At 43.7% G+C, this 13,312-nt stretch overlaps 1 protein-coding gene across 1 annotated transcript in view; it reads left to right on the forward strand.

The window, feature by feature from the left end:
• Nucleotides 1–2,660: 2,660 nt before the first annotated feature.
• The window catches only part of sh3bp4 (SH3-domain binding protein 4), a 32,895-nt gene continuing 22,243 nt past the window's right edge, over nt 2,661–13,312 (forward strand). The window contains exon 1 of the mRNA XM_030081488.1: nt 2,661–2,742. The gene's annotated coding sequence lies outside the window, so the exon portion shown is untranslated. The remainder of the gene's footprint in view (nt 2,743–13,312) is intronic.

Genomic DNA, 13,312 nt, shown 5'->3' on the forward strand with positions numbered 1-13,312 from the left:
TAGCACAGAAAATCACAATTTTCTGCAATTTAAAAAAAAAAAAAAAAAAAAAGCATCAAAGCCGCTTAAAACCACTAAGATGCTAACTGTGGCTAACTGGCTTAAAGCAGCTAGCAACATGCAGCGGCATGTGGCATGGATTAAGTGCACATTTTTTATTTAGATTTTCGTTTTTTTCCCAGTGTGTTTTAGGAGACTTTGGTGTATTTGCAGTGTGTAAAGGAGGCCAAAACTGACAGGACGCCATGTTCGCTTGTTGGCCATCATTTATCCCCCTTTTGCCCTCACAACCAGGACAAAATCCCCAGCTCCCTCGTATTTTATGACCCCGCATCGACTCGCTTTTTATCGATCGGCGGCAGCTGCAGAGAGATGCTGACAATGCTGGGATGGAGCCCAACATGAGAGGTGACAGCTGGGTCTGAGGCGGCACAAACTTCTTCACCAGCAGAGGTTAAAACCACTTCCTGTCCCCGTGCTCGCAGGCTGGAGCTCCACTCGGCGCCGTGTAGCCCAGGGCGAAGCAGCCTGTTAAAAGAGGCTCTACAACGGTGTAGCTGTAGGCGAAGTGCACTGCAAAAGTGACTCACCTGTTTGTGAGCAGTTTCCTGTCACCTTGGGGAAACAGCGACAGAGAGTCAAACTACATTAAAGTCTTATAAAAGATGTATAGACGCTACAGAGATGTGTAATCCAACACAGCCATAGACCACAGGGGCTCTCAATCTTTTATTTTTTTCAATTCATTAATTTTTTTATTTATTTTATATATAGCAAGGACGCCCCAGAAGCAAATTACACCCATCTGAGAGAATTTGCTGTTAATATGATTCAGTGCAGAATTGGTAAATGTATTGCAGGCTGCGGTATGTGAGGAGATATCATCCGGATGGAGCTTAAAATATTAATTCTTATACAGTCCTTTATCCAGCTGAATTATTTAAAATGAAGTAATAGTCAGCGTTAATGAGTATTACCCTTTATGTTGGGGCCTCGTGGCTCCCTCTGAGGGGAGTGCATATGTTCCCGAGGCTTTATGTTCCCTCAGTGTATAAGGCCTATACCTGAGATATATTTCTAACATGCACAATCTGATAGTGTGTGCTCAGTAAATAATATGTGAAATGGTGTATGGACACACTGCTTCTGCTCCTATTTAAACGCACAGTCAACAAGTCAAGTGTAAAAGTCATATTCAGTGACAGGAAGAGGTTGAATGAATGAATGAATGCTGAACTTTGCATCATTATTATATAATTATGCATATTAAAGTTATTTGAGGTGGACAGTTGGCGTTAGCAGTGGCACCAGCAACATTAGCCACATGCGTAACATTAATAATCAGCAACACACATAGTAATATGGCCCATAAGGCACAAAAAAAAAAAAAAAAACTGTAAAGGGTCTTATCCACCTTTTCATCATCACTGTGCTCTGTACTGTCCTCTCGCTCAATAAACATTCACATTCTTACCTGCTTGCTCTCCAAATGACCTGACATCACCACCTGTGGACCAGATTATGCATTCCTGTTAAAACACCATGGCGAGACAAGGCAAGTTTATTCATGCAGCACCTTTGAAATGCAAGGCAATTCAAAGTGCTTTCTGTAAGATTTGAAATATATTAAGAAAAAATACAGGCCAACTGGTTATCACTCCTGTTTTTTCAGACTGAGGGAAACAGGGCCTGTTTTCACTTAACTACACAGATGGAGCTTTTTTTTTTTTTTTTTTTTTTAATTGTTTTTGTTGGTTTTCAGTTTGACAAATATGTACAATGGAATCAAAAAAACAGAAGAGGGAGGTTCAACTTGCTTAAGAATTCAAAATGAAAGAATTCATCGATGCGGTATGTCCAAAAACAATAACACTGGCTGCAGCTCTGCTATGCCAGGGTGATGGGGTTTTAAAGCTTAGATTCAGCACGGTTCAGAAAGGGATGCCTTATTTTCTCCAATTTATCAGCAAAACCACAACGTACAAACCTGAGTTTCTCTGCTTTTAAGAGCTGTATGCCATCTCTCAACCAGCAGGTTTAACTGGGAGGCTGTGGCTTCTTCCAGTTTATGAGAATCAGCCTGCATGCTAGTAACATTATAAAGGCTGCAGCTGTGTCTTTAGCTCCTCTGAGGGGACGGTCCTCTCCTGGGACGCCGAATATGGCAATATTCGGCATCCAAAAAACATCAGACCGAGTTTGGAAAATGGATCTCCAGAATTTGGATCATTTAGGACAAAGCCACAGCATACAGTGTGTGCCAGAGTACATCCATAGATGGAGCTTTTGAAGAAAAAATAAAAATACATAACCAGAGGAACCTTCAAAGTCCCACGTTGGTCCTTGTACCTCAATTTTGGAAGCAGTTGTCCAGGACTAGGATATTTATTGAAGTGGCCAGGATCATGTGTTTTAGGCTATACAGTAGGTAAGACAAAAAAAAAAAAAAAAAAATCTAAATGCCGCACAATCCTGTAACAGTAAAATAAATTGTCCTCCTCAGTCAACTCACTGTCTAGTCAGTCACATGAAACTCCCAAGTGACATCATGTCCATATGGAAGCGTCCCAGCTGAAGCCCCTCCCCGCCCCAGTGACATCAGATGGGGTCCTGCTGCTCTCCCCGCTCCACAACACGGCACATCCACACACAAGCACCACCAAACTGGGAGATCTCGACACCCCGTCCGCCTGCTTTATGCGTTTGCTTCATCGGACAGCCGTTCAAGTGCTTTACGACCAGGTAAGCTGACATCTTTTCTCCCTCTTCCTCTTTGCTGTGTTTAGGAAAACCGGATCTTTAGGCTTTTTTTTTTGAAATCCCCCACGCCTAAAAGTGGTGGAACAAATAGTCGCTCCATCTGGGAGCGCCGCATCGCATCCAGAAGCCAAAGAATTAAAAGTTTTTTTTTGTCACGGAAGGCGAGGAAAGTGAGAACCCGGAGCTAGAGAGGAAGACTTACATGTGAAAACAAAGACAAACGGCCAACGATTGGATGTAATCTGTCTTTCCAATGCGGAATACTTGACGTTGCATTTTTCTTTTTTCCCCCCCCACATCTTGGCGTTTTCCCTAACTAGGCAATGTGCAAAGTCTCTGAAGTTGCAGACGCCTTTTTTTTTTTGCGCTTGAATGTATCCCACATGAGATGCCACAAAGCCACAGCGACGTTTTGTTCCCATTAGAGGAAGCGGGCTGTTTGCTGCGCTGATGTAATCAAAAGTCTTTTTTTATACATACATATATATATATCCCTCACTTCAACTTCCAGTCCGCTCGAATGGGAACTGCGCTGATCCTGTAGTCAATTTTAGAAATGCGCTGTACAAATGTCACAGCCAAACTGTAAGTCACCAAAGGAATATTGGAGGAATGCGATAGCAGTGCCATGCAGGAGATAAAAGCACCATAAAAGACGATAAGATGACTAGAACACCCCAGGCACCCTGTAAGGAGTATTATAGGGATATTATAGGATTATTATAGTGATTTTTCCTTCAGGAGGAACGGGATTGTGCGTGACATCGGTTGCCATGGCATTCAGAAAAACAACTCCCCGGATTTCAGAGGCGGATTTGACATCATCTCCAGGGCGCAGACTGCCGTGTTGAGAAAACTGTGATTATAATATTTCAAACTGCAAGCCCCATTTTGCTCTGCTGGCTGAACCTGGCTGTGGAAGTCACCGGCAGGGCTCACCAGGCAAGCTGCTACAGGCTTGTACCAGCACATGTCCGGGCCAAGGCTCCTCGTTTTCTAATTATTTTTCCAAAGCTGACCTGCCATTCACTACATTACCACAGAAACAGCTGAGTGGCTGTTGGCACTCAACAATGGAAACAACAAGCTTTATTAATCTTTTTTTTTTTTTTTTTTTTTTGTTCCACTTAACACTTTGAAATCACCTTCAGACAGCAAAGTTTTGGTTGATATTGAGAAAAGAAGTAAAAGTAAAAGTGTGGTGTTTTCTCTTGCTGAATGAAACACAGCAGAGTGTAACTTCACTGTATCACCTACAGCAAACAGATGTAAGCAAAACAAATCTAGTTCGTCTTTTGTTAGATATGAATTTTTTTTGATGTGGCAGCGTGTTTATTACTTTCAAAATCTAATTTCCATATTGCATAATACATGCCTACCATATGTCTCACTTAGGAACGGTTCACATTCCCACGAGCAACAGTCTCAAGCCTGCCCTGCGGAAATGTGCATATATTTCACTGTAAACATGATTCAGTGAGCTTATATGTGTTCACTCAGAGGAAGTCGGTGTTTTCCCACCCGAAGACATGAGCATCTGCTTGTTAGGAATGGGAGGATCATGAGGAAGATAAAGTGGATTAATGTTCTTGCTCACTATTAAGCAGTGTCTCAGTCCAGACTGGTCCTCATCCGTCATGGTTATGTTACATCTGACAATCTAGTTTTTTAGTGAGTTAAAACGACCAGCAACACAATGTCTCTTTTCTTTTTCCATGTAAAATGGAAGTCCTGTCTGACTGAAATGATCAATAGCATCAAGAGTAAACAGGCTGTGTGATGGCCTAGATTGATTAGCCTGTGTGAAGTAGAGGACAGTGTCTCCTATCCGATGCACAATCTGCAACACTAAAATTTCAATCTGTCTCCCAGCTGTCCTACATGCATTCCATCAGTGCCAATTACGGGAATTACAGCGCCACTTGGTACAAAAAAAAAAATGAGTTCACTGTTGAATTTATGTAAACATTTCATACTTGCACCAGATGTCTGTAAGCTGGGACTCTATTGTTATGTTTCCTCTAAATGAGGTACACATGCACGTTGGAAGAGATAAAGCAATAATCTGTTTTTTCATATGAATAAATGCCCATTTTGCTGCTTTGTGTTACAGACTGATAGCACGCCATAGTGTTGCAACCTACCTGGCTCATGAAACCCTCTGAACACCTGTGAGCATGTCTCTCAGTGAGTGAGGCAGTCAGTGATGTGTTGCATGTTTCTGCAAGCCACAGCAGCACTTTGGTGGGAAGAGATATAAAATGTCTGCAGAAAGAAAAAAAGAGAGAAGCTGCAGTCTACACTGAGTGTCTTTATCAGTACATGATGTTAGGCCAGTACCTAGAGAGTGCAAAGCAGCAAAGCAGTGGCCATGTAAGACCACAGGTGTTGCTAAAATCAAGAAAAACAAGAATCTTGTGGATGTTTTCTTAAATTCAGTGAAGTTGTCTGTGTCTCAGACTGCATGTTCTGAGATATATAACAAAAAGCACAAAGCATTACTTTGTACATATGAACTTCTCTGGTACATATGCATGGTATTAACAGTTGTTTATGCATTCTGTAATCATGGCTTGGTCTAACACTGAGCTGTATGCAGCCAAAAGAACCTGGGCTAAATGAGAGCTAAAGCACAGACTCAGTGTTTAAAGGACAAGTTCATTATTTTGGAACCTAAGCCCTGTTTTCAGATTATCTGGCATCATCCTCAGACGTAGAGACCATCATTTCACCGGCCGCTTCAGTATTGATCCTGATATCGATGTGCTGCAGGCTCCTGCTTGGCCACAACAGCGATCAATGTGGCAATCATAAATGGCTGTGAACAACAGAGATAACGTTTTCCCGTTTTTCAAGGCGGGAAGCTCGGTGTGTGCTCTCAGAATGCTCTCCTGAACAAGGTATCCTAAACGGAGCATTTTGTCAATAAGTAATAAGAGGAGACAGTAGTATTCCTGTGGAACTTGTTTTCGCTGCTTCCACATAGGACTCTGGGAGCTGGTCAGGGTCTAGGTGCAGCATGGAGGTTTACAGTTTGAAAGGTAGTGCTTGGTTTGCGAAATAAAGTAGTTCTGTTCCAAACGGAGCGGTGTTATTAAGTTAATAATGGGTTTACGAGCTTTCTGAGTATACACCAGGGGTAGTCAACCATGTGGCATGAAGGGCGGAGAGTCTGCAGGTTTTTGTTCCAACCAAAACCTACACCAGTGGTTTCACTGATTCATTCCTCTCTGCTTGGAGGTGAGGTAATCAGTGAAATCACCTGGTGTAGTTTTTGGTAGGAATGGAAATCTACAGACTCTTGGGACATGGCTGACTATCCATGGTGTTCTCTAAGCTTCCCGGTTCAGAAAAGCAATATGATCTCGGGTTTTCAAAGCCGTTTACGATTGCCCCATTGATCGCTGTTGTAGGCAAGTGGGAGCCTGCAGCAGATTGATTTCAGGGTTAGCACGGAAGCGGCCGGCGAAATGATTGCCTCTATGTCTGAGGATGACGTCAGATAAATTGTAAATAAGGCCTAGGTTGCAAAATAGCAAACTTCTCCTTTAAATGATGCGCAGTGCTCAATGGGAAATGAAGTAGAAGGATTGGAGTAGTCAGAGCATCAGCTCTTGACAGTGGGGTGCAGCAGCCTGAGTTAAAAAGCTAAAATCATGGCAGCGGTGTCAAACAGTCCATTCTGTCTTGAGCTGAATTGCAGTCCACCCAAAACTGCATGACAGAACCGATGCCAAGAGCCAAATATGGAACTATGCCACTCAACAGAGCCAACAAAGGCAGACACCCAGAAGCACATCAAACCCCCCGGTGCACAAGTCGCTGCAGAGCTATCCAAGCCAGCGTGGTAACACACCGCTTCAACTTCCCTCTTGTTTGCGGCGCTGTTGTAGCGGTATCAGAGTTTTAGGCATTAAACCATGGAATGGTATCAAAGTCCAAATCCTGGTGTGGCGTCACGGCTACCCTCTGTCAGGCTGGACATTTTACCACTATTGAAGTAAGTCTCTAAGCTGAACCAGCCCCACTGCCCCCACCCTGTCTTGAGGACCCAATCTTGGGTTTCAGTTGGACTTCAATAGAGTTCATTGTGTGAATGAATGTTCATGTGATTCCAGATAAGCCCCCCTCCTCTCGCCCCTCCCCGGTGTGAACGTGCGTCCCTCGGTGTTCGGTCTTGCCAGGGCTTGCTTCCAGCTGATTACGGTGTGAATTATGACGGAGTGGAGCACTGGCATGGTTGGCATCAGATGTGCAGCTGTTGTGCAACCCCCCTCACCCACCAGCCACCACCGCCGCCGCCGCCGCCACCGTCACCCCGGGGCAGCCCTCGTCAGTGTTCCTTGTCAGGGATGGTGGCCAGTGATTACACTGTGTGTGAGTCACCCTGAAGCTTGGTCATTCCCTATTAGTTGTCACGCCAGGCATCAGCCGGAGCCCGGCGCGAACGCCTCTCTGTTGTGTCTACCCATTCACCTTTTTATCAGTTTCATTTGCATCCTGCTGTTTGAACATGGGAGTGCGTCATGGGAGGCTGAGGACATTGTTCGTCTGCGTTGCACTGGCAAACCGTGACTGGAGCTGTGTGTTTCTACAGAGCCTGGGAATGGGCTGTGTAGTTGTCACTGTATGTGTGTGTGTGTGTGTGTGTGTGTGTGTGTGGGTAGGGTGTGTGTTGTTGGGCTGGGGTTGATGGTGGGGGGGGGTTGCGGGTATAAAGCTATTGTTTTCTAGTTCGTGACAAGACTGGCAACAACGAAAGAAATCCAATGAAATTCCAGATAAAAGCCCAGAATGACAGTTTAACATGCCCCCTAACCCCGTCTTTGTTATTGAAGAAGGATAATTTTTTTTTCCCTTTCCCCCCCTTTTGCTTGAATAATGCATGATTTCATTTGGACCCTTGCATTCCACACATTCCTTTTCACTTTATCCCTGCAGCCATTTTACCTTGGTGTGTTTATATTGTGAGGTACAGAATGAAGTAGAGAGTGACGGTTGGAGCTGGAGCAGCGTTAATAGCATTAGGATTTGTAGGATTTTTGTCATTTTCCTTTCTTCTGGACATTTTACTCCCCTTCTATGCCAGATATGCCAGACCAAATCATGCCAGATTTCAGAGACATTCGGGAGGAAACTTCTGCCAGAACAAATGCGTACAACAATTGAAATTCAGGCATAAAGCAAGCAGTAAATCCAACATGTTTTTGTGCAAATGCACCCACTGCCTCTTCATGCTGATAGCACCAGAGATGTTGACTTAAATGGTTTAACATGTACAACAGTGTGCATTGCCTCGAGTCACTATCTGCTGGTCAGCAAACACAGACTGTATGCTGTGCAAAATGGATTTCTGCACGACATGAATATGTGTCGCTGTTTTAGCCGCGGTAACACACAGTTTGTCTGCCGGCTGTGAGGTCCCGAGGCCATCCAGAGCTCTGACAGCCGAGTTTGACAACAGCGGCAGCCCGAAAACTCTTTGAGATATGGGCGAGATAGTCAGTGTAGCCGGATGGGTTTGTGAAAAAGAACAGTGCTAAGATATGATACCTATTGTGATTGAGGCTGGCACATCACCCAGGTAGTTTTCAATGACTTATTTATTAGCTGAAATAACTTTTCCCTTCAAAGTGAAGCAGTTTATGGTTGTGTGGAGGAAGAGGGCATGCAAGGTGAAACAGTTGGAGCGTTTTTTTTTTCAGTGCTGTATCTGCAGCAACTAGGCCGAATTAGGGCTTTGTGCTGTCTCTGTGCACGACCTATTGAATATTCCCCTCATGAAAGATGAAAAAGGGAACTATTATCGCCATTTTCTGATGTTTTGAAGTAGTTGAGATGGCTCTGAGCCTCAGTGTGATTTTACATATTTGGCTGAAGTGTTTTTCCTCCCTCAGCGACACTTACACATGACAATTGTGTACACTGAAGCTTAGCTCCACCTTGCCCCGGGACGTGAGATATTACAGCTTTGTTTTTTCAGCCAGTCAAGGCCAGAGCACTGTTGACTCAGTATGAGAGCGTTTGTGCTCTTGCTCTCATTTTCTCTCGCCCGAGAACACAACATCTGCGTCGCTCAGATTATCTGGTGAGCACACAAGCACTTTCAAGGTCCCCGTCCCCGACTTTGACAGCACGGTGATGCCCTGTAACCAGGTAACCGGCTCTACCTAATGCTGTTAAGCCGCGCCGCTCAGATATCGCAGGGGAGAGGCCTCACTCTGCCCGGCCACGTTCGCACTCATCAACACATCAGTCAAAACACTGGTGGTGTGTGTGTGTGTCCATACAGCGAGTTTGCAGCTCCATGGCAGCCCTCCTCAAAACAACAGATGCTGCTGGTAATTATTTTCCGAGTCACAAAACAACAAAAAATGACCATTAAATTACCTCAAACAGCACATGCAGGGTAATCCAAATTGTGAAGGCAAATAATTGCACTGTGGATCCGAAAGTCCAATATTTACCTCATTAGGTCTTAGATTTTCAGCCCCGCAACAACAGTCACAACAGCGGCGAGCAGGTGCTGCGTTCATGTGCAGCCGGAAATATTGTGCTTGCGGTGATGGCACGCTTGAATGACCTAATAAGCTTTAAATGCAAATGGGCATCCAATAATACTTTTTTTTTTTTTTCTCCACTTGTTGTATTGTGTTTTCTCAGGTGAAATGTGCCTCAGCTGTTTTAGAGAGTAATTTGTAAGCAAAAAAAAAAAGGCCTGCTACACAGCAAAGCAGTGTTTTTGTCGAGTAATAAATCAACTCCAATGAAGCTGCATGCAGTGGACAATTTGTGCAGTAGGAAATGGACTCATGACAAGAATTAAAAATAGCACCTGAATTCCTAAAAATCCTAATGACAGCTGTTTAGGCGGCACGCTGGGTCTAACTTCGCAGTTTACATTGCTCATTCCCGGTGTGCGCTGCCCAGATTTCCACACCAAACCTTATTTGGGTGACTAGGATGAGTGTATGTTGTCTCAATTAGTGAAGATGGAGCTTCTCATTTGCAGCCCCACGTTGTTAGGATGATGAGGCGGGTATATTTTTACATAAAAAATCGTGTCCTATGTAGCGTTAAACATCATTTCTCACTTCCCTGCGAATCACAAGAGAACAATGTAGCGAAGGCAGCCCATTGAAGGAGATGAGGGAGGCTGGGAGAGTCAGGAGAGATCTGGCTGGCTCTCATCACAAAGGCATTTCCTCTTTGTTTCTGCTGCTCAGCCACTTCCTGCTCAGCAGCAGCCTTCCTTAAACACAGCGAAACTCCACATCTGCGCCGGGGGTGAGGGGGAGCAAGAAGCTGGTCTTTTTGGCCGTCAGTGTCCGGCCATTTTTACAGCTGAGGAGGTGAAGGCGAGCGTGTGCCCCTGACGTCGTACGCTCGTCCTCTCCCAGTCAGCACAAACCAAACATGATGCATAAGGAACAAATCCTGTTTTGTTAATATTATCGTTAAACATTCCTGCTCATGATTGTATGAGGTCAGCACCCAGCTCCAGCTCAGTTCACAGCGCTGTACAGCTCCATGTAAGGAACCGCGACATAGTGTGTCCCTCGTTTGTCAGGAAGTCGCATTGTAATTAGCACGGATTGCTCTCCAATTCATCACTGGACTGGCTTGGCCACCAGGAATTTTTTTTTTTAACATGAATGAATTAAGAAATTAACTAATTACATGAACACAATTGTTAATTTAATTGGTTAATCACATAAAGGGCACAACGAAGTACAGAGTCATTGTCTTCATCAACAGGGACACATTCTGTGGTAACCTGAATGCCAAACAGCACATGATCATAATGTAATAACTTGCTATTTTTATCATTTTCAGTGTCTGGAAATTGTTTCAGTTAGTGCTTAATTAGGAGTAGCTACACAACGGGAAACTTAACCATTTCACTGTCACCACTGTGTTAGGAGTGGAATGATATCTTTTGCAGCTTACACACTCGAGGACCCCTCCTTCTCACAAAACTGCAAAGACCACTGACTTATTCAGCGCTTTTCACTCTTATTCTCTAATTTTATTCCTCAACTTAGTTCAGAAAAACTGAAACTGGAAAGTTTGTACTTTTTCATTTCCATACTTCCACCCAGATTCAGATAAGAGCGCAGTCCAATGAGAGAAAGCAGTGAGATAGCACTGTTGAACAGATGCAGTGATACAGCACCATTTTTTTTTTTTAATCTGAGACTCTTTTCATAACATGTTTGATATTTCTTGCTGCTTCTTTCATGTTTTTTTTTTTTTTTTTTTCTTTTTTATAAAGTTGATAAGCAAAGGATGTGCATCATAACCAGCCCCCCTACTGGGAACTCATTACGTGGAGACCTTTCAAAATCATGTTTATAACATCACACCTGAATATTGATATACTTTTCTCACTTTTCTGAGATGAAGGCGAGACCCTGGTGCTGCTTTATCCGCTGATAAAAGAGGCTTTGTGTTTTCCCTGCCACTCTGTAATAAAAGACATTTGGCACCAGGCTGCTCCTGAGGGACATCAACGCGACAGGAAGTGAATTGCTGAATAAAAGGAATGGCATGGATGACAGTTTCATAGTAGGCGTCCTCTGTGGGGATTGCTAACGGAAGGGGCGATTTTTAAGAGGGGCTGCTCTCCCATGGCTGCTGCACTGAATTGGAGTGTGGTAATCGGCTTATAGTGCCTCAGTTGGGTTACTCGCCATTGCTGCTGCTGCCTGGCGAGTATGGCCAACTCGCTTGGCTACTCAGGGCCCAGACAAGGAATTAGCAGCAGAGGTTGGAGAATAGCAGTCATGGATTATAATTTTATATTCATAGATTTAGTATTTGTTGCCTATCACTCTCAACTAAAATCAATCCCGGTAAAATAGCTTAATTTCTCTCTCTGTCTCTTTCTCACTTTCTATCTCTTTGTAATGTTCTGACTCTTGTCCTTCTCCCATTCGCAGAAAATTAAGGGACAGACGAACAGGCAGTCAGACCGTTTGAGATTAATAGCGCTGACAATAGACCCACACTATTAAACATTAAAAAATTAAGGCAGCAAACAAAAGATACGGTCAATTTATTCTCATATAGCTGGCAGCCCAAGGCAGTGCACTAAAGTTCATTGGACTATCAAGGCTGTTAAATAAATTGAAAGTATAAATAATGTAGTGCTTTATTAGTTCATTGTCTGACTGTAAGAATCTAATTAATGTCTTGGGTGGGTTTAAAGTCAGATGGCAAATTGTAAGTGTTGTTAAATGGAAAGCGCCCAGTACTGATCGAGTCTGTATGTTGAGTTTGTTCAGATTAAAACAGAGGGCTGAGAGCGAGCAGCTACATTCCCTCACTGTGATGCTGGATGTGAAGAGGGATTGTTATGTTAAGAAGCCTCTTCCACAAGTAACTCATTGATTAAACCTCTAAAAGGAGTCTAAATGGCCCGATATGTCCTGGCTAAAACTCAGGGTGTAAAAGTGAAAGTGTCCATGTCTTCGATGATATTTTCTGAGATATATGACAAGGAACATAAAGCATTACGTCATTTGCACATTCATATGCATTTGCTTCATATTAATAGCTGTGGAATTACTCAAATACAACAACAGGGCTGCACATCGCCCAAAGTGAACCTTGGCTAAACCGGAGCTAAAGCATAGAAGCAGCGTTTAAAGCTGCACCGCGTGATTTTTGACCACTAGAGGGTGTTGAGAGCTCAAACCGTTTGTAAAAAATACACCAGTCTGCTGCTTCCGGATTCACTGCGGCTTGGTTGCACAAAACTGAAAAACGGAAAAATATGTTTTGGGGATGGAAATGAGGGGTGCATTTCAATCTCACAAAGGCTGTGGTCAGGTTATTTTGTCTCTGACTTCCAGTTCGAAAATGAGGTGAAGCTGTAGACTTTCAGCGACAAGATAAACAAGTGTTTTGCATGAACTTCTGTTGCGGCGGTGCTGATTGAAGCGATAGAGGCATCCACACAACTGATCCAAAAACAAATTTGGATTTGTTTTTGGATTTGTTCAGCTTCAGCAGTGTTTTGAGTGAAGTTGAAGAGGTGAGGGGGTTGAGTGGGAGAGTTGGTTTTATCCTGGTGGGAGGAATGGACGGAGCCACGTCCTGGGCCATAATTTGACCACACAGATAAAAGAGTTTTTTTTTTTACACTGTAAACCCAACAGTAGCATTTAAAGGCCATAGCAACAGTTACACCATGTTGCAGTGTTGCAGAAAGCACCTCGACTAGAGCCAAGGACGCTCCTCCCTGACACAATCCCCTGATCTGATGCATGAAGCAGTGTTAACTTTTAATTCCCTCACATTATGACAACCGCAGGAGCTGTGTAATGGCTGAGCTGCTGTACTCAGAAAGAAATTACATTAAAGGCGTCCAGGGGGAGTCTTTTTGACATGCTATTAGCAGAGAAGTTGGCTAAGCCCTGTAATGGCCTCTTCCCAGTGTCTCATTACCAGGCAACTTGCGGTCATTTGCATGGCAGACTTTTATTGTTGACAGTGGTTGCTCAGATTTACATGCCAGAAGTCCCCACCCACTATTGTTCTGCTTGGA

This window comes from Myripristis murdjan, chromosome 21 (assembly GCF_902150065.1).
Source record: "Myripristis murdjan chromosome 21, fMyrMur1.1, whole genome shotgun sequence".
NCBI lineage: Eukaryota > Metazoa > Chordata > Actinopteri > Holocentriformes > Holocentridae > Myripristis > Myripristis murdjan.